Source organism: Rousettus aegyptiacus, unplaced genomic scaffold, assembly GCF_014176215.1.
Source record: "Rousettus aegyptiacus isolate mRouAeg1 unplaced genomic scaffold, mRouAeg1.p scaffold_m13_p_15, whole genome shotgun sequence".
Classification (NCBI taxonomy): Eukaryota; Metazoa; Chordata; class Mammalia; order Chiroptera; family Pteropodidae; genus Rousettus; species Rousettus aegyptiacus.
Genome location: NW_023416290.1, coordinates 46,368,078 through 46,388,489, shown reverse-complemented (window position 1 = coordinate 46,388,489; position 20,412 = coordinate 46,368,078). Strand labels below are relative to the sequence as shown.

Genomic DNA, 20,412 nt, shown 5'->3' with positions numbered 1-20,412 from the left:
TACTTTTTTCCAACAGGAAACATTTGTTTATGAAATCCCCTAGGACATAGGACACTTACAAAGAAAGAGAGAAAGGGACCAGGAGATCTGATGTTCAAGGCCTTGGGGATTTTAGGATTATAATTCTAAAACAGAAGAGGGATTATATACAGTGTTTAGGAAAGGATTCATAATTATAACCAACCCAAATATGAACTTTGGGATACAGGCAATACTGACTCCTGTGAGATAAACGAAGGTGGTTAGAGAATGTTTTCTGCCAGAGAAGGAAGAATTATATCTTCATTTAAACCCAGAAGAAGCTCTAAATTCCCACTTGATTAGGCTTTGTAGAAGTCAGTTCAAATATTGAAACAACACATCAGTTCCTTCCTTTCAAATTTTCCTAACATAATCGTGTAACCAGACAAAGTTTTAGTTCTTTTTTAAGTCAAAGACAGTGACATAAAATAGAGATATGGGTGTTGCTGTTATAATGCCAATGATCATGCTATTGAGAAGCTTTACATTCTGCAAAATTGAATACTAAACGTAACAGGGCCCATGGTGAAAATAAAACAAAGGAGACCACTCAAAGCTGTGCGATTTGAAGAGCAGAGCACTAACAAAACAATTACTGTAACACACACACACACACACACACACACACACACACACACACACACACACACACAGAGTTAACCCGCTAACGGCATTTGCACCTGGCTTCTGTGTAACTTGGTCATTAGCAGCCTTAAGTCCTGGAACTCCTACTTGTTTCTTTGAGATATAGATTTTCCAATAATAACAATTTTTATCAAAACTAAAAATATGATCTAAGGTGTAGCCTTTTTCATTAATCCGTTGCTTTAATACAGGGATTAATGTCTCTGCAGCTTCTTAATCTGTGTCGGCAGCTTCAGCAGCAAGTTTAACAGTTGCACGTGGAGAGATATTCTTGAGGCACTAAAAGAAAGTGCTTTCATAGATTTTCAAACTTTTTTTCCGAAGAACTTCATATATATCCTTTTCTTTAATTGTGACAGGGTTTGCTCTGGATAACTTTAAAACATGAAGCTACTAAGAAATAGCATATAAGAACTAACATTACTTCTGAGATAGGAGAACACTGTTTCCTATTTACCAGTCATATGTGGGAAAAATTTACATCTAAGAACAGATTCTGCTAATTCATGTGATGTGTAAGGTTCGTGTAATGACTGTGGGAGTAGTCTATATAAAAGCCTGTCTCAATGACTATATTCAGGGCTTGTTTCATTTTAACCCATGCCAGAGTTTTAGAATAACAATGCAGTAAACGGGATATTGCTTGCAGACTAGCAGTGTAGAGGAGGCATATGTAGTGGACGCGGGCCTTAAGGAGGGGTGAAGTGAAGCCCTGAGAAAGAGAAAAAGAAACAAAAGCACCTCTGTAAGTCTAACAAGTAGTATTAATTGTGCTAGTACATTTGTTTTTGGTTAAATTATCATTTACCTCAATATATCGTCTCCAATTAGATGTTTCTTCCTTCTTTATTTTTTCCTTGCTTTTACTCCTTCAGTTTTTCATTCTTTCGCTCATTTTTTATTTGTCTTTTTTCCCTGTTTATTTACTGCACATTAAATATCTGACATATACCAGGAACACTGGGTTCTGGAGGTGAAACGGTGAATAAAAACAAGTTTGGGGTCTTGTAGGGAGATCGGGGTTACACGCACAATCACATAAACAAATGAAAACTCAGAGGTGATACATGTTACCAAGAGGAGACACTATAAAAGCCCATCAGAAGGGAAATACGCCTTGCTCAGATGTCACCGAGGTTTCCCTGAGGAAGGGGCCTCAGATAAATGAGTGGGATTAGCTAGGGAAGGTGGGCGAGAAGAGCATTCCTGCAGAGGGACTTGCTTGTGCCCTGACCTTGCAGCCCCTGTGACCCCAGCGCTTATGAGGAATTAATTGAAGGAAGAGCAGTATGGTTGGATGACAGAGCTAGGAGGGGACTTGGGGTGAGCCAGATCATGCCAGGGCTTGGCACCTTGGTCCGGGATCATCCCTAAGAAACAGGAATCATTAAATGTTTCAGACGAGGGGGTGCATGATATGATCAGATTTGCATTTTGAAAATAAATCTCTGCTTGCAGTATAGTCATGCTCCTCTTCATGTTGGGGCTACGTTCTGAGAAATGCATGGTGAGGCAGCTCCATCGTGTGAACGTCACAGACTGCACTTACACAGCTCTATCTGCCATAGCCTGCCACACACCTAGGCTATGTGGTACAGCCTGTCGCTCCCAGGCTGCAAGCCTCTACAGCATGTTACAGTGTAAGACAACACGAGATTAAATCAAGCACAGAGAAATGATGCAATCAAGAGGGAAGTAACTACAAGATGGAAGAGGCTGCTGCCAGTCTAAAACGGCACTGTTTTACAGCAAATTCTTTTTCAATAAGTAGAAAGAATACATTAAAATAATGACAAAAGACATAGTATAGTAAATACATTCACCGGTGACATTGTTGTTTATTATTATCAAGTATTACGTATGGCATATAATTGTATAATTGTATGTGCCATACTTTGATACGACTGGCAGCGCAGTAGGTTCGTTTATACCAGCATCACTACACACGTGACTGATGCGTTGTACTGACGTAGCGGAGCCCACGAGGGCACTAGGCGACGGGAAGTTTTCAGCTCCATCGCAGTCTTGTGGGACCAGCACCACACGTGCGGTCCATCATTGACCAGAACGTCATTATGTGCACACGACTGGATAAAAAGATCAATATGTAATTTCCGTGCTTGTTACAATTTTGCATCTTTAAACTATCCCTGTAAAGGAAGAGCAACCTTGATATTTGTATTTCCATTTTGCAGATAGAGAGACTGAGGCACAAAGGAGGAATCATCCTTAGCCTAATTCAGCCTGTTTTGTTCCTCACATTTCTTCTAAGGGATAGCAGTGTCACATGGGGTGACATCATAGCTATGAAACAAAACATATAGATATAATTGTTTGATGTTTCCTTTTTATTTTTTAATTAAATTTATCAGGGTGACATTAGTTAAAAAAATTACATAGGTTTCAAGTGTCCAATTCAATAATACATCCTATGTATATTGCATCGTGTGTTCACCATCCTAAGTTAAATCTCCTGTCGCCGTATAGTTGACCGCCTTTACCCTTACCTACCCCCCACCCCCCGACTTTCCCTCTGATAATCATTATGCTGTGATAACATGGATGGATCTTGAGATTATCATGCTAAGCAAAACAACTCAAACAGAAAAAGTTGACAACCGTATGATTTTACTCGTATGTGGGATATAAAACTGAAAGCAACAAATGAACAAGACGAACAAACAGAGACTCATGAACATTGACGTTTCTTTAAAGACAGGTCCCAAGTCTCTCGTTTTTCCTACTTTCAATCCAGAAAACAGCTTCTACTGCAGCCTGAGCTCATATTTATAAGCTACTTCTGGTGGAGGTGTTTGCAGATTTTTCTGCCACATTAAACAGACATATCTTTAGGGATCTATCACCCAAAAGGGAAGTTCGAAAAGATACTGGAATTAGCAAAAGAATAAGAGAAAAAGAAGTTAGAACTTTGGCAAATAAGTTCTCTACCTGAGGCCACATTCTCTTGACAACCAAGCTGGCTATTAACGGTTTTCATAAATAATTCAAGCATCCCATTTACACTCTGCATAATCCTTCTTAGAGCAGCACCAGCACAGTCCTTTATTGAGAAGTTTCTGGTTAGGCAGGTCACACTCCCACCTCTCTATCTTCGCACAAACTATTAAAGTGCAGTATTAAGAGCCCCAGCAATGTGCTAGGTCTTGTGCAGAATCTGAAGGAAAGACCGAATACTTCCCAGCTAATGACATCCAATTTGCCACCTAAACCATTGCTGTTAATCTACTTTAACGACATGTTTCCCTTAGAAAACAGAGCTCCTCTGAGAGGGCACCATCTTAACAGCTGTTGGTTCTGTACTTGGAAGGTTCTAGCTACAGAATTACTGCTTGAAATGAAATGATGAGAGGCAGGTCCTACACCAGACACAAGAAATTGAAGGAGATGGAACCAGCTGTAAATTTTTCACTTGTCTGATGGACTGTATTTTTAGGGTCAAGAGATAGGGTAGCTGGTAGGGAGAAATTGCATTATTACAAAAGTGTTTGAAGTATGAATGTTCCCTAGTCTTTTGTCATGATCAAATCTTCAAAACTCCCAGACAATAAATGGGAAACATGTAAATTTACGTAGGGCCCGAGCACTTCGAATCTAAAGTGCGATCATAGATAGTCTGATGATTATAAAAAAAATTATCACATGAGAGCTCAGGTAGTTGTACACTATACACACCCACACATTCCTGGCATCAGTCTCCTGACATTGAAATGTTCACTAAGCAATGAGTAATGAACTGCCACAGGAGGAGAGTGAGCAGGCTTGGGAACATTTTACAATTTCGGAAAGTTATTTCGCCTCCACTCAGACATTCAATGACTTGGAAACAGAGATGGAAAGAAGAAAGAAATGAATGAGGGGAGGATGGGAAGAGAAAATCCAAAAGAATGAGAAACAGTGAGAGAGGAAACATACCAAAAGGATGCTTCTTAAAGCAGCTAAGAATGTGAGGAACTGAGACCATAGAAGATTCCAGAATAATCTTGGTTAGGAACCAACTAAGAATGTTTTATACTATAAATACACTGTATTTATGATATATTGTCTGTAATCTGTTTCTAAATGTCAAGTATGTAATCCTTTCTAGAATGAGGTACAGGACAAGTAAATAAAAACAGTTTAAATGACATGTTAAACTATACCAAATGTTGCTAAATAAAAAATAAAGATTCAGGAAATAAAGCGAAGTGAGGAGAAGTATTTGCGTGAGCTTCCTACTATGGAGCTATACCTAGCTCTGGATTCCTGTATTATAAGGCAGAGGGAAAAGTGATTTAATGTGGCTGGATTAAAATTACAAGAGCAACAGTGACCAAAATAAACAGCCTATAATTTTATCAGAAGTTTAACACTTTTTTCTAGCACTGTAAAATAATTATTTATATACCAGATAAGAAAAAGGGAAATGTTTGCATTATGGTTTTCAAGAAAGGAAGAAAGAATCTTATAAAAGTATTTTATGTTATAATTTATCACATATCCCCTAATTAGTTCACTGACCTTCACAAACAGCATTATTACTTATATAAGGCACATACAATGATCATTTTACAGACAAAATTTAAAAGTTTACAAATAAAACACTCGGTAAAATTGATGGACAGTATACTGATACTCAGATCTTCTGACTCTTAATCCAGTTCTATCTGCTTCTTTGAAAAAGCCGAAGGTAAACCATTAAGTCAGTGATTCTACTAGCTGTGTTCCCTCAGAATTAATTGTGAAATTAAAAAAAAAATAAAGCTTGTTTGGACCCATCCTTGACCTCCTGATATAGATCTCTGCTGTTGAGATCCAGGCATGTTCATTTATAGAAAGCTACAGAGATAATTTTCAGGCACATCAAAGATTGAGATCTTCCTTAATTAAACATTAAGTTAGCAAAGAATTTGTCCATGAAACTAACATCATCCAGATGAGTTTTTGTCTGTGATTGGACTTAATACAGATACAGAACTTGAAGATATGATAGGAATGTCCCTCAAGCTCTTCCTCCCAACTGTCAGATGTTTCAAGGTAGCCTTTGGCAAAAATCAGAAGTAGGAGTCAGTTCACAGTGCATACCTGAGATGCCGATATGCTAAACTGATTATTAAAAATCAACCCGCCCACCCTGCTGCTCCTCATCTGATGTTACCAAGCAAGTTCCTACCAGAATGACCCTTCTACAGATAGCTAGATTCTGTATAAAATGCAAAAAACAACCTCCTGGGGTTTCTAAAGAGTGAACAGGCAGATTCTGAAGGGGAGTTGATGCTTGCCAGAAAGGATCAGTATAATGTGTTCCTCCCTCCCACCCCTCCCCCCTTTTTTTTTGGCTTATGAAGGGTGGCTAAAATTGCAATAGAAAATTTATAATTTTCCCATCTTGAAGGACTGGGGAAAATTTGAGGTAACTTTTGGAACCTAAGATGTAAAAATGAGTAAGCTGGAGAGGGGTAGGTGTGGGGTCAGCTCAGACTGTCTACATAAATTATTCCAAAATCTCTGGCCATCTGTGAGCCCTGTGTGTTGCCATGGGCGGAATGCAGTCAGCCCAGCTAGAATTAAAAGAACTGAACTAGGATTTGAATTACCACCCAAAAGGCAGAGTTGGCAGTTTGAGTCTCATTAAGTTAGTCGCCCGCTAAAATAAAAGTATCAACACTATTTGGAGGAATATGATGGAATCTAGGGACTCCTCAATATAATATTCACAATGTCAAGGATACAGTTAAACGTTTCTAAACATAAAATAAGCCAGGAAAATGTTATCTGTTCCTTAAAGAAAAAAAAAATCAAAGGATGACCTAGATATCGGAAGGTTACTCCTAACAAGTACTCTAAAGCAGGTGTTATAACTGTGCTCAACAGGACAACAAACATAGCCTCAATGAATAGAAAGACTGCAAATCTCAGGAAAGAAACTGAGACTATAAAAAACGAATTCGAACTCCAGAAATCAAAAATACAGTATCTCACATAAAAAATTCCCTGGATGAGCTTAATAGCAGAACAAAGATGACAGAGGAAAGGGTCAATGAATAAAGAAGTCTAGCTAAAAAAAAAAAAAAAAAAAAAAAAAACAAAAACCCCAAGAGATAAATTAAAATGGAATTCTAAAAAATAATCAAATAAGCTAAAAGTAGGCAGGTAAAGGGGCCAAAAAATAAAAGAGACAAGCAGAAAACATTAATACTTACATCAAACATTAACACACTCACACCTTAGTTAACAAGGCAGAGATAATTAGAATTGATAAAAAAAGCAAAAATCAGTAATATGCTTTCTAAAAGAGACATTTTAAGTACAAAGACAAATAATTTTAAGTAAAAGGATATTGGTACTTTACTAATATTAGATAAATTGGACTTTAACACTAGTAATATTACCAGAGATAATAAAGGAAAATATTATTATTATTATTATTATTATAAAAGGGTCAATTCATTAGGAAGACAAAACTTAAAAATAGAACTTCAAAATACATGGAGCAAACTAATAGAATTAAAGAGAGAGCTAGATAATTCTACAAATCAGACTAGATTTTCCATTCTGCTCTCCGCAATTGATAAAGGAAGTAAATAACAAATAAAGACATATGTGACATGAACAACACTACTACCCACTTTAATGTAACTGATTCTTAGTACACTTCATTAAAATCTTAAAATTACACATCTTTTTAAACATCTTTAAAGAGATCTATTTGGGACCATAAAATATATCTCAGAAACTTAAAAATATTGAAATGATAGATTGTGCTGAACGTAACAAATTAAACTAGAAATCAGTGCTAATAAAATATGTACGAAAACTACATATATTTGGAAATTAAATAACATGCCCTTAAGGAGTTCATGGAAAATATTTTGAACTGATTGACAATGAAAATATCAATTATCAAATCTGTGGGATGCAGCTAAAGTAGTGTTTAGAGTAAAATCTATAGTGTTTAATTTTTATGTCTAAAATTAGTTATCTAAATATCCACCAATAAGAGGTAGAAAAAAGAGCAAAGGTGACCAAATTAAGGAACTGAGGGATGGGGCAGAGTAACCATAAAACTACATTAAAAAGAGTTTGTAGTATAGACATAAAGATTTACAAATAATCAGTAGAACAGAATAGATAGCTCAGGAATAGACCCCCCTTATATGGTTATGTGATTTTTTTCTTTGCGTTTGTATTTGTTTTTTCTTTATGGTGGTAATAACACTTAGCAGATTACCCTCTTGAATTTTCAAGTATTCAATACAGTGTCTTTATCGACAGGCACAATGTTACTTGATTTTTAAGTAAGTTGCCAATACTATCCAGTAGAGAAAGGAAAACCATTTTAATAAATAGTGCTAGAATAACTATTGAAAAAATGAACTATGTTCATTACTTCAGATAATATACAAAAAATTAGAGATAGCCCTAAATGTAAAAGCTAAAACCATAAAGCTCTTAGAGAAAAAAGAAATAGGAGAATATCTTCATGATTAGGTATAGGTAATGGCTTCTTATTCAGTCACAGAATGAAGTAATCATAAAAGAATAATCAATAAATTAAACCATCAAAATGAAAAAGTTCTGCCCACGAAAAGTCACCATTAAGGATATGGATAGGCAAATGATAGACTTAGAGGAAATTATGACAAAGTGCCTGTTTAACAAAAGGCTGGAATTCAGTGTGTCCATAGAACTCAAAACTAGAATAATAACTAACCTTGTGTAAAATAGACAAAATATTTTAAAAAGTCATTTTATAAAAGAGGTTATAATTAAATGAAAATATGTCCAGCATCACTAATCATGTAATGCTAATTAATATTATAAAAAGATACCGCTGCATCAGCACCAGGATGGCTACAATAAAAAAAAGGACTAAGTAACAAATATTGGTGAGGATACGAAACAGTTGGAACACTTATACATTGTTGTGGGATTCTAAAATTTTACCATTACTTCAGAAAATGGCCTGGCAGTTGCTTATCAAATGAATCATAATGCATTTTATAACTCAGCAATTCTGCTCCTAGATCTTAACTCAACAGAAAAATATGTTAACAAACAACTTGCATTAGAATGTTCACTGTAGCTTTACTCACATTAGCCTCAAACTGGCCCAAGTGGTCATCTATATGAGAATGGGTAAACATAAATACAAAATTTCACTCAGTGTATTTAAAGGAATGAATTCTTGATACATGAGAAAACATGACTATATGTCAGAATAATTATGCTGAATGAAAGGAGCCTTACACTGTATGAAATATATTACATGTGTATATATTCCTATGTGGCATGCCATTTATATGAAATGTTAAAACTGGAAAATCTAATCTGTGGTAGAATAATATCCGGGCAGTGTTTGCCTCTGGTCATTGAGTTTGTCATTTGTCAAGGATCAGAAGAGAATTTCCCTGGGTGATAATAATGTTTTATATCTTAATATAGGAGTTTCAGTTATACAGGCCAAGTCGTTTGTCAAAATTCATTAACAATATACTTAAAATTTGTGCATTTTATTATATGTATTATATTTATAAAAAGGAAAACCATAAACAGATATGGAACTCTTGTTACTGATATGCATATTATTCAGATGTCTGCAATTTGCTTTGACATCCACCAAGAAATAAGGTTGATAAATGGCTAGAAACATACATATATGATGAGCAGGTATAATAGTGCTAGTGTTGGAACCTAGGTAATGAGGATGAGGGTGTTCAGTGTAAACTTTTTTCAACTTTTCTGCGTGTATAAAATTTTTCATGATACAAAAAGGAAGATCAACTTACCCACTTTAGTTACTGGATGTGTAACAGGAGTGTTGATACCTGACATGACCTTTGACTGAGTGGCAGGTATTTCGGACACTGTGTGTGGATGCGCTCAAGTGACTGTTTGAAACTGAACAAACTTTTGGGTTAGAGCACTGCCCTCACTTTGTGGCTCCTCACCAACATTTTAGAGGAAACGTTACCAATTGTTTGCCTCGACAATGGAACTTGGGCCTTCTATTTAGGATTGTGATTTTGAATAGCACAGGATGAGTTTGCCACAAAATGTCTTTAAGCGTTTGAACATTTCAAGCCCTTAGATGAAGATATGTGTAGATGTTTATCTGATGAAGACAGTGATTTTAATTTTGGTTTATCAATATCATATACTTACATACTTATTGTTTGTTTTTCTTCCTCCAAGTCTGCTTCCAAACATAGCTGTAGGTTTGTGTAAAAATCTAGCTGAGGTAAAACTATTAGTTCACTTAACTCTTCTATCCATTTTAATACTTACTTCTACAGCAATTTTTTTGTTGTTTTAGTTTTTTAGTAAACTCCTCTATGAATCGAGGCTTGTGATCTCTGTCAGATATTTATAGTCTCGTGAGCTGGGACCTCTGGATTGTATGTTTCTATTTCCGTGGTGCCTAGAATAGTTCATGGCATATAGTAGATGACCCTTACTGCTTGTTGACTAAGTTAATTGTAAAATAAATATTTAAACATATTAATTAGAAGTTGTTAGTATCCTAAACCCTCTCCTTTTAGAGAGGGTATTTAAAAAAATGTGCAGTAATTTTAGATGACAAGTTTGGCAAAGGCTACTGGATATCATAAATAAATTAGCATTGCTGAAAGGCCAGAAGTTAATTCATGAGCAATGTCCTTCCATTCTTGGCCGTGGATGGCATTTATTGCATAAATATTCCTGTGCAATAGAGCAAGTGTTACCAGTTAATAGTTGAGACAATAGATGCTCTCTAAAAATAAGTCTTTTATAACAGTCAGAAACATAAAGAGCAATACCAGGCTTAACCAGCAGTCAGATTTCCAGCAATCTCAAAACTGTCATAATTTCCTGAACTAAATGAAGTAGACTGCAAGTGGAGAGAAAAAGAGGAGACCTTGGCCACATTTGCTTTTCCATTTGAAGACGGCTTGGACTCTGTAATGGCAGTTTTTGCTCTCAAAACAAGAGCTAATATCTTGCACATGGCGCAGGATAGCCTCCATAACCTGCCCTCTGTCAACGTCCCCAGCATCCCTGTTAACCATGCTTCACCTCACACGTAGTGCCACGTTCGCAACCAAGTTTCTAATCCTGTTTTTCTGACCCCTGCCCTTCCTCTCTGCCTCTGCTCCCGGACGTGCTTTTCTCCTTCATGGCCATTGGCAAATGGCCTCTCATCTTTCAAAATTTAGAGCCCTTGTCAACTTCCCTTTAAATACTTTTCTGACACATCCCAGATGAATTGCTCATTTTCTTTTTTGTGCCACATTGCAACCTTCTAGATTTCTATTATGTTGCCTACAACACTTCATTGCATTCGTTTGTAATTGTGTCTCTTTTCCTGTTAGACTGTGAGCTTTTGAGAATGGACTACGTCTATCTAGTTTTTGTTTCTGTAGCACTTTGGGCAGCATCAGTTACCATACAAATCGTCAGTAAAGGGTACATGAATGGGAAATTGGGAATATAGAATTTTATAATGATCTTCAGCCATTCTCTTCTTTAATTTTTAATTATCTCCCAGAAAGTTAAGAACTGGTTAAGACTGGGCAGTGTCTTCTGCCCCGTCTTTATATTTAGAAAAATCTACTTCTAATACTTTGCCCTCAGTGGGCACACGATTAAGGTTTATGGTTTACAGAATAAAACTTCAGCTGCACATTACATTTCTTTCTGTGTTAATCTCAGACTACATGTCACAACATGTTTGTTGTGAGAACATGCCGATTTAGTCCCTGATGAAACTAAAATGAATACTGCAAATTAGCGGACCAAATTCTGACATAATTGGCATACGATCAGTGTATTGGATTAGGTCAGTTTTATTGATATATTTCATCTCATTACTAACAAATGATCATAATGAAGACAGCACATTTTAACGTTTATAGAAAGACAAATTAAAATTTCTGGATATTTTTCAATAATATTGCCCATGTTTTGTTACAATGGAAAATCTTTGAAAAAATGGAGCCCTGTATTGCCTGCTTCTGTATTTAATAAACGCGAAGGGTGGTTCGTCCTCACCCTTATCTGTTGCTTCCATTTATTCCTGTAGGTCTGTGCTTCCACCCGAGATGATTTCTTGTATATAAGTCTGTTGGAAATAAATTATTTCAGGTTTCGTTGCTTGTCTTTCAGCTTTTGTTCATTTTTACTTTTCTTTTTTGTACTTGCCTTTCTTTGAAGGTCATTTTGTGGCATAGATTTATAGATTGGCAGCTCTTTTCTCTCAGCTCCTCAAAGAAACTTTCTTAGTTTCTCTTCAGAAGTCTGCTGTCACTTTTATTGTTGTTTCTTTGAAGGTAATATGTTTTTTTTTCCTGCTAATTTTAATATTTGTTCTCTTGGTGAACTAAAGTAATTTCACTATACTGTGCCTAGTTTTTTGCTTATTTATTTAAAAAAAAAAAAAACCTTACATGAAGTTTTCTGAATATCTTGAATTTGTATGTTGTGGTCTTTTATCAGATTTGGAAACTTTTCAGATAACTGTTATTTGAATGTGTAACATTTTCTCCTTTCCTTCTGGAACTCCCATTGTACTTGTGTTAGACATTTTCAGTATGTCTTACGTGTGTCTTATGCATTCTTCTGCTTCAGTTCTTCAGTTTACATCTTTTTCTATTGAACACTTTCTAATTTACCAATCCCGTGTTCCACTGTATTCAGTCTTCTCTTTAATTATCCAATGAGTTTTAAATGTCAGATATTATATTTTTTAAGCTCTAAATCCAATGGAAATTTCTTTTTTATAACATACTATTGAAATATTTTAACTTTTCATCCATTTTTGCATATTTTTTTCTTTTATATTATTTAATATATTAGTCATAGCTATTTTAAAGACCTTGTCTACTAACTCCAGTATCTGTAATATCTCTGAGTCTCTTCCATTGATTATTTTCTCCCTTGATTAATATTTACTGTTTCTTCCTCCTTCACTTACCTGGTAAATTTTTTATTTTACATTCTGAACATTGTGGATGATAAATTATAGAGGCTCCAGGTTATGTTATCATCCTCTAAAGAGAGTTATGTTTTGTTTTGATAATAATTTAATTATCAGAGGGTTACCTTGATTCTGCTGGAATGTGCTTTCAGGCTTCCTTAGGATGGAATTATGGTACCTTTGCTTTTATTATTAGAGAGTAGACCTTACTCTTCCCCTCACCCCTAACTCTATTGAGATATTATTGACGAATAGCATTGTCTAAGTTTAAAGTGTACAGACTGTTGATTTGATATATATTGCAAAATGGTTACCACCCTTGCATTAGCTAACACCTACATCATGTCACATAATTGCTGCTTTATTTTTGTGGTGAGAACATTTAAGACTTATTCTCTTCGCAACTTTCAACTTCCAACAGTACTATATATAATACAGTACTGTTAACTATATTATTTAATACAGTGCCATTCACTAGATCCCCAGACTTCTTCATCTTATAACTGAAAGTCTATACCCTTTGCCCAACATCTCCCCAGTTCCCCACCCTCCAATCCCTGGTGACCACCATTCTACTTTCTGTTTCTATGAGTCTGGCTTTCTTAGAGACCACATGTGATATCACAAAGTATTTTTCTTTGTCTGTCTGACTTATTTCATTCACTTTAATGTCTTCAGGGTCCATCCATGTTGTTGCAAACAGCACGATGTCCTTTTTCTCATGGCTCAATAATATTTTATCATGTGTGCATTTTTTGTTTATCCATTAATACACTGATGGATGTATAGGTTGTTTCCATATCTCGTCTGTCGCAAATAATGCTGCGGTGAACATGGGAGTGTGGATATCTCTCTGAAATATGATTTCAATGCCTTTCTTCTAGGAGTTTTATGGTTTTCAGGTCTTATTTTTAAGTCTTTAAACCATTTTTAGTTAATTTTGTGAGCAGTGTAAGATAGTGGTCCAATTTCATTCTTCTGCATGTGGTTAACCAGTTTTCCCAGCACCGTTTATTGATAGACTATCTTTTCCCCATTGAGTATTCCTGGCTTTCTTGTCAAATGTTAGTTGACCATATACATGTGGGTTCATTTTTTTGGCTTTTGATTCTGTTCCATTGTTCCGTGTGTCTATTTTAATGCCAGTACCATATTGTTTTGATTACTATAGACTTGTAGTGTGGTTTGAAATCAGGATGTGTGATGCCTTCAGTTTTGTTCTTCTTCCTCAGGATTGCTTTGACTATTTATGTCTTTTGTGGTTTTATACACATTTTGGAATTGTTTTATTTTTGTGAAAAATGCCATTTGAATATCTTAAAAAGAAATAAGAAAGTAATTCCATTTACAATAGAATAAAAAACAACAAAATAGGAGTAAGTTTAAATAAGGAGGTGAAAGATGTACACTGAAAACTACAAAACTGTGATGAAGGAAATTGAAGAAGACACAAATACATGAAAAGATTTCTCGTGTTCATAGATAGGAAAGATTAATATTGTTAAAATGTCTGTGCTGCCCCAAGCTATCTGTAGAGTCAGCACAATCCCTATCAAAATTCCAGGGGTATTTTTTTTACAGAGTAGTCCTTACTCCTAGTGCCTGCTCACTGCTCCTGAAGCATGGTTCTTCCACGGTCTCAACTAAAAGCCTGAGGGGTTCACAGAGATCTTTCATACCCTGTCTGGGCCTGAAACTCAGTATTTTCTCAGCACTCTGAAGCCTCTGAAATCTCAGCAAAGCTCTCCAGCATCCCAGTGGTTTTGCTTTGTGAGGTCTTTTTAATTCTTACCTTGTAAACATGCAATTTAGGAATCAGCCAAGATTCCTAGGGGGAGCATGTAGACAGATTTCGGTGCTCCTTACTTTCGGCTCCTTCTTATGTGATAACCTGCCTCCAAACTCCAATGTCTTGGAAGCCCCAAACTTCATTCTCCATGTATGCAACCCAGCGGGGGTGCCGCTCTTCCTGGGCTTTATTCCTCTGTGCCGCAGTTCAGAAAATGTCATCAGGAAGAAAGCCAGGATACACGTGGCACTCTCACCTCCGTGCTCCCCTTGAGTCAACGACCAGGGCCCCGCGTTGCTTGTTACACAGCGTCATATTATAGACTTTGTCCACCTCTCGTAGTGGCTTATGGCGGAAGGTAAGTTTGATGCCAGATACTCTGTCGTGACCGAAACCGAAAGACCCCGCCAGAATCCCTTATTCCCACGGTCACTCCCTACCTGTGCCAGAGTCTCGTATTTTCTTTCCCGCTATTCTTAACCCTTTCCACGGTTTTCATTTCATTGCTTTTGCTTAAGAACAAACACGTTCTCCCTGCTTTTTCTACAAATAGGTGACCTTTGACTTACACTCTATGACTCTTGTTTTATTTATCTAAAATGATGGGCATAACAGGCAATGTTTCCCACAGTTTGTTCTACATACTATCTATATCCTGGTTATCTGGGGAAGATTGCTAAACATACAGATTCCTGGGATCCTGTAAGATCTTCTGAAACGGAATCTTGGCAGAGTAGACCCTAGGGACATGCCTTTTTATTAAGCCACATGGATGGTTCTCATGTAGATTAAAGTGTGAGAACACTGTAACAGCCATTTTGAAGATTAAAAAAGTCACATTTTGTGAAGTACCTAAAATATAAGTGCTTAATGAGTGGTAGTTTTCATTTCACTATATTCCACTGCACATACCTTAGAAAAATTTTTAAATAGATGTGCTAATATATGAAATATTTTGAAGCTATTCAGAGAATGAAATTCTATCCATTCAAATTATTGCTATTATTAATTAAAATATTCCATGATCCAGCTTTTTTTTTTTTTTTGCTATCTTTTGGACTGCTTAGTAAAAGAGAAGTAAACTTGATGTAAAATATAGAAGTGAAAAATCTTTCAGTAGTCGAATCCATCAAAATATTTCAACCTTGTGAAATATGTTGAAGGGTTACTATTTCTTCTTTTCCCCAGAAAATCTGAAAGGGAAACTAAATTTCAACAGGCACATATGTAATGTGTGAAATAAATGGAGCCAAATATACTGCTGTTCTGACTTGTGGTTTATCAAAGTGAATACAAGTTAAAGGAAAAAAATATCAGAAACTGAAGGAATGCAGTGAGGTCCTACTCCACAGTTCTACACAAAGCTAATTGTCTTAATTGTTATAAGCGATTTAGAGATTCTTAACATTAATTAAGGTAAAATAAAAATGAATAACCCCCTCAGTAATATCTTCCTTGGTTTAATGACATACAGTATCAATTGTGTGTAGCATTTAACATGCATTTTTAGGAAATTGGCTTCCTTTTTAGAAATGGCTTCCAAGCATAGCTGCAAGGCAAATGCCATCAATTACCCGATTACTTCTATTTTAGTGTAATTCTCACTGGAAATAGATTATACTGTTGAGGGTTTAGGGTGAAAATTAATCATGCCTCTCCTGCCTCCAGTTCAAGTTTGAAATCACATGAGAAAATTTGCTAGGAGGAAGATGGACCAGGATCAGAATTCTAGCCTTGTTTTTAGTAAATGTAGCTTGGGAAATGTTACTTGGATCTCTGGTCACTGCTGGCCTTTCTACTATTTTTACCCCAACTGAAACAATGTAGTCGAAGGAGAATTTGGACGTGCCAAGTAGGCTCACTTACCCAGAAATGTTGCCCTACGTCTGCTGAGTCCTATTCGTGGTGACTGAGAGAGACGAGCCTGTGGACTTGCATCTAGAACTTTCTTGGTCCTGAACCACATGTCCTTGTCTCAAGGATGCAGGAGCAGAGTACGATTCACTCCTCATAGGCAGGAGTATGAATAAAGGGAATGAGGTGGCACTTGAGTTGTACATGTTTTTTTTTAAAAAAAAAAAAAACAAATATTATGACATGAAATTTTACTTGAGGGTCAAAGTAGGAAGTTGGGGTATAAGGACAATACTTTATAATACTTAGGATAAGATATGAAGTTTTTATTTTTTTTTAGGACAGAGTAGTATACTTACTTGTCCACCTCCCTACTTCCTGTAGGTCTGTCCATTCTACTGCCTAGTAGAATTCAAAACAACTAAGAAAGGTTAGAATAAATTGATAACCAAATGATCTCAAAATACAAAAATACTAATGCCTACATTATATTTAGATAGATTATAATACATGTTATATTTCTAGAGCCCTCTTATATGTACTATGTATTAAATGTGTAACTTAGATATGGGCTTATCTTTGAGTTTCAAATGAAGTTGGCTCATATCCCATCTGATGAACAGCGGCAGAGATTCTGCACGTGTGTATGTATGATTGGGCAGGGATGTTGGGGGAATGATGTCTGTATTAACCTGATTACTCTGGTGCTTAGATCTTGCTTCTGATCAATCAGTTCAGTGTTTGCATTGATCTGTTCTACCAAGTGTGCTGTGCCCATTTCATACTTTGTACATTGAACACAACCTCTTTTGCCCATTCCCATCAAAACTATGAAGATGAAAACATTCTCATGAAGTGTTTCTTTTTTTGGAGATTCTTTTGTGAAGATGGGGACAACTTATACAGTCACAAAATTAAACTAAAATTGAGTACTTGCTCTTTTTCTTTTACAAAACTCTCTTCTTAACACTACTTTCCTTTCCTTTCTCCTTTCCCTTTTCTCTCTTCCCAAAGTACTTCCTCTGAGGAATAAACTCTGACCCTCTCAAAATTATTTTTATTGTTCCATGCAGTTTTCTCCAGCATCCGTTATGAAACTCATCCCCAGGCCTTCAAAGTCAAACCCATGGGCCACCTCCTTATGTCTTATTTTCCCGAGCCTCTGCAAGGATATGGGAGCAGAGGGACCACATCGAGATTTATTTCCCCAGTGGCAGGAACTGTACCATAAGTAGATGGAAGCAGATTCCACCTCTTTTGATATTTCAATATTAATTGTTAGAACTTTATTATGTATAAATTGGATATCTATTAAATGCTGAGAAGTAGTTAAAAAGTCTGAAATGAAAGACACAGATATTTGAGTATAGATTGAGTATTAAATATATATATATCTATATAGATATCGATATCTATATAGATATATATATTTTTTTAAGGCCTGAAATGAGCAGCTAAAAAAATAAGTAGCACAAATACTTAAAATTCAAAACTGGTTTTAAAAGTTTTTGTTCTAAAGCTCCATTCTCCAAACGGCATAATGTTAAAAATCACCTGAATGCTTATTAAATATGCAGATTTATGGGTTGTACCCAGACCTCCTGAATCTGACCCTCTGGTGAAAGGGCCTAGAAATCTGTGTGTTTAACAAGCATTCCAGCTGATTCTTATCACAAGGTAATTTTTGAATACTCTTTATGGTTGTGGGGTATATAAGAATCTCTTAGGTGGGTCCCTCAAATAGATTACCCCTCAAACCAAGATACTGATACATATTCCCCCATACCTAAGCAAACCACTATCACTAATTTGATATAATATATCCTTCCTGTATTTTGGGAGATAAATTTAGGTAGGCAGCCTTTACTGAATAAAATTAGTATTAGAAAGAGCTTAAAACACACTAGAGACTAGTGAGGAAAATTGTCTTCCATATTTTTTCATGACGTTTATTTTGAAGTACAGTGTTAAATTTAGCATTTCTCCTTTGCTTCCCCCATTACTTTCCAACTCCTTTAAGGGTAGAGATAGTTCCCTAGTCATCTTCACATCTCCAGCCCCATTGCAAGGTTCGGTACATTTATTATTGAATAAGCGAATGATTTAATATATACTAAAATTGCCCCGTTAAACAGTTATAAAAAAATCTTTGGTGCATAAGGATGGAATGTTCTTAACGTACATTCATAAATAGCAAGCACACACCAAGTGTGAAGGCGTTACAAAATTGAGGCTTAAACTGCAAAAAGGAAAGTCACAGGGTGACAGTTTTATGACAGTGGCTATACACGCTTGATCCTATTGCTTAGACAAGTGAAAATGTCCCCAGCTGGGTCTTAACTTCAAATTAACCTTAGTCTCTAGCAGCAGGAGCAATTATTTGGACCTGCATTTAGCCACAGGAAAAGGAAAAAGATTCTTTTTTTATGCCTCATTAGGCTACAGAATAAGTAACATAATACAAATGTCCCTGGAAGGATTAACGATAGAGCTCAAGATCACTACTATTTGTTCTAATTGGAAATACGATCATCATTTCCTCTGATCTTCAGATCTGGGGATGAGCAGGGATCACAGTTTAACAGTAAGAAAAAAGACAACTGGAGAAAGATGAAATCATCCCGACGTCAGCTATTATCAGTTTGTCCAGCACTTCTCAATTTTACACTTCCGCGGAAGCGGTAGCTACAGGGCAACATGGAGCAGTTTCAATATCATTGAGTGCTATGCTGGTGTCCTAAAGATTGTGAGGTCTGTGGGCATGTTAATAGAATCTTGCAGGGGGCCATTTGGAGATGATGAGAACCTAAGCGACTGTGTAGATTTGGGGTGAAATGGTTCTTGGCCGATACACTCCAAGACCTAAACAATTCTCCCTATTTAGCAAAAGAATTAGAGGAAAGAACTTGTTATTTGAGATAATCTATTTATTTTAGATATACGTAGGGAAATCCTGAATGTAATACTGTTACTAACAAAGAATGCAATATTGAGAAGCAACTCTAGTTATCTGTTAGTATCCAGTTACTTTCTATCACATCAACCTATTATATAGCATAGTGCTTACAAGTATTTCTGAGAGCCAGGTTGCCTAGGCTTGAAGCTTGGCTTCTCCACTACCAGCTGTGTACCTCAGGGAAAGTAACTTCTCTAGAAAAATACTCCCTGCTTCATAGGGTTGTTAGGAGAATTAAGTTTGTGAATCTACACAAAGTGCTGAGTTATCTGGTTCATAGCATACACTTCCCATATGTTACTTGTTATGAATTCTCTGCATAACACATAACACAGTAAGATATTTGTCTTGTTCGCTTATTTGTTTAATTGTTGTTTATATAATGTACTCCACTAGAATGTAACCTCTAGGACAGCAGGGACAAAAAGAAAGGTAATACAACACAATAAGATATTTTGAGAGAGGGGAGAGATTGATTATTACTATACCCCCAGAGTTTAGACTAGTCAGATGGGGAGAATGTAGTCAGAAAATACTTGAATGAATGAGCTGGGTAGGACCATATGATAAGCAGATGTTAACCATTATCGAACTACAAAGTAGTGGCTTTGTGGTTCAAATAGATAGAATGATTGCCATGGACTTGGGAACAGTCATTTGTGCCTCTGCCACTTAATAGCTATGTGACCTTGATCAAGTTTCTTCAATTTTCTAATTTTAGTTGAGAGGTGATATTGACCTAATTCCAAGCACGGTTAAGGGAAAAATAAATAAATAATATACTTGGAAATCACTTATACCCAGTAAGTAATGACATTTTTTTTTGAAAGAAAAGTAGATTCTAACATTAATAGAGCACTTTAAAATTCCCAAAGAGCATTTGCAAGTTTTATGTCGTTTGCTCCCTGTAACGGTATGAAGCGGCGCAGATGGGAGGGAGCCTTACCGTGCCAGGATGGTCGTTTGCTAGGAGGGGATCCACTTAAAGCTGCGTCCACAATTTCATAGCGGGGTTTCTATGGAGACTTCATCTCGAAAAAAAAAAATAGAGTTAAAGTAATGAAAATAATGCTTTTCTAATAAATATAATAATTTTGGTTATAATGACAAGTAGGGCTAATTATTGAAAGTAGTGGATTATTATTATTTTTTAAATATGCCTGGCAAAGCCGTATTAGAGTACAATGTAACAGC

The 20,412-nt window shown here is 36.1% G+C and overlaps 1 long non-coding RNA gene across 1 annotated transcript in view; it reads left to right on the top strand.

Annotated features, from left to right (window-relative positions):
* Positions 1–20,412, top strand: part of LOC107507154 — a 275,445-nt gene that overhangs the window by 74,017 nt on the left and 181,016 nt on the right. The gene's annotated exons all lie outside the window — the stretch shown is intronic.